We start from the raw sequence: 2,389 nt of genomic DNA, 5'->3' as shown, positions 1-2,389 counted from the left end.
GACCACGGCGCGTCCAGCTACAGCAGCTTACCGCCAGCGGAGTGGCCCTGCAATGCAGGCGCAGGGTGAGTGGCGCGGGCGCGAGAGCTGGCCCCAACTGTCAGCTCCGGGCTCGGAAGCCCCGAACTGGCAGCATCACACGCCGGGCGCGTTGCTGGCGCTTTTCGGCAGCTGATCTGCAGTTCGGCCGAGTGCGGCTGGCTATGCCGAGGCTGGCGAAAAGTTCGGGCGTGGGGAGTGTGGGCCCGCTTTGGTTTGGCTTACGACGGACACGGGCCGCCCCCCCCCCCCCCCCGTGCTGTGGTTCCCGGGACGCAGTTCGCGGCTTGCCACCGTCTCCCGGGGGCTGGCCGACCGCGTGCATTGCGCTAGCCCCATCAGGTGAACGCCGGGACGCTCAGTCCGCAGCGGCGGTCTTCGGTAACCTTCGGTGGCGCCGAGAGACTTCACCTTGTGCCTTTGCCAGGCGCCGAGACAGTCACTGAGGTCGAGGCGGATGGCCGCGGCCGTAGGACACGACACTGGAGCTCGGCAGGCCCCAGTGAATGGCTCTGGACGTGCCAGAGTCAAGTTACGTTGTCCCGGAACACCCCAGATGAAATATATGTCCCGGATATGTCTAGATTTATATATGTTCCCGGATTCCCAGATTGAATGTGTCCGACACGTCCCAGATCGAGTACATGTCCCAAACACCCAGAGGAATATGTGTCCCGGGATGTGCCAGATCGATGTTGTGTCCCGGGACGTCCCAATCGAAGATGTGTCCTGACGGCCCAGATCGTAGTACTGTGTTCCCGGAACATCCCAGATGGAAACGTGTCCAGGGATGTCCCCAAATCGAATGCGTCCCGGGAAGTCCCAGATCGAGCATGTGTCCCGGGCGCGGATCGTCGACGGCTCACTGTGGTTGCGCTATGTCTCAGTTGACTGTCAGCGTGCTCTTTATCCCGACCCGGACACCCTCACATGTCGAGCAGAAAACTTTTGTGCTGCGTATCTAAACTCAGGCTGCTGGCACAATGCCAGCTGTATAGGTCCCGAGGAGCCGTTGTCAGAGATAGGTTAGCGGGCAACGCGTCCCAATATTACAGCCGAGCATATGCAATATCCGGCGTTGCAGCGCCCCGGAGGACAGAAACCAGTTCTTGCGCGTTAGAGTGAGGTCATTCGAAGGCGGCCAAGAAGTGTGACTTGACCCACTGCGTGAAAAGGGGCGATGGCATTTCACTTTAAGTTTGCGGAGGAGTTTGCAGCAGTTTGCAGTCCTGCGAAAGCTGGCGTCAGACGTCTCCTAACCGGTTCGGTCATCCTGCTTCTCTGGAAAGGATCGACGGCAACAAAATTCCACGATATCTGATGAATTTATAACCGACGGGGCTGGTAATCCTGTTTTTCAGGATCAGGTCTTCGAATAACGAAACATCAGCGGTCGCAGGATGGGGCCGGGCAGGATCCGTTAGCTATAACTTGGATAGCATCGCTACTGATGGGCAGCTTTCTGAAGCTCTCGTAATCTGTCACACTTATTGTTAACAATCCAGTCTTGATATTGCATGGTTTGACTCCTCCCATTGTGAAGTCTCGGATGCATGAATATGGATTGCCGCACTTGCTTTCAAACGAAGGAAACCACGCCCCACATGATTGCAAGCTTCACCAGCCGCGCATGTATTTCACATCGCGGTTACCAACAGCAGAAGCCACCCGGGTCCGTTTCGACATAACCAATATATTTTCTTGATTTCAGAAAAACGACGCCAAAGGACGTCAACCCCCGGCGCAGCAGAAAATAGTCCAGTCTCCTCGCTGCCGACTTCTTTGCTGGGTACAGCCGAGTCAGGCCCGGCAGGTTCTGTGATGTCCCCTGCACCCCGGCAGCCTCGTGCCCGCCGCAGGGTAACGGCGTGACCTCGGACCAACAGGTGACGTCTTGTCCCGTCACTGAACTTGTCCAGGTTTGCGTCTGTTACACTCGGTTCCGCTGGAGTCGAGCCGGTACGGTCATGTTACACTCAGCTCCGCTGGAGTTGAGCCGGTACGGTCATGTTACACTCAGCTCTGCTGGAGTTGAGCCGGTACGGTCACATGCCGTGGCTCCATCGCGCTGTGGAGGCGTGCAAACGCGTAGTGGCCGCCTCCTATTGCGCGTTGTTCGTAACATTCAGCTCAGCTGAATGAATCGTTCACGGTTTCTTCTTCTTCTTGTTCAGCGTTGCTGGATTGATGTCCAGCGTACTGAGCGTGCCTTGTTGTCTTGTTATGCCTGTCAGGAGATGGATGAATACATATCTGCAGGGAACATACCATTATCTATTTTCTGAGCAGCACGCTGTGCTGGAACACTGCTTCATGTCGCCGAGCGATGAGTCGTTAGAAACGCATTTGG

The sequence above is a fragment of the Pollicipes pollicipes genome, unplaced genomic scaffold (assembly GCF_011947565.3).
Source record: "Pollicipes pollicipes isolate AB1234 unplaced genomic scaffold, Ppol_2.1 Scaffold_6138;HRSCAF=7277_pilon_pilon_pilon, whole genome shotgun sequence".
Classification (NCBI taxonomy): domain Eukaryota; kingdom Metazoa; phylum Arthropoda; class Thecostraca; order Pollicipedomorpha; family Pollicipedidae; genus Pollicipes; species Pollicipes pollicipes.
Note: the sequence above shows the minus strand (reverse complement) of the source record.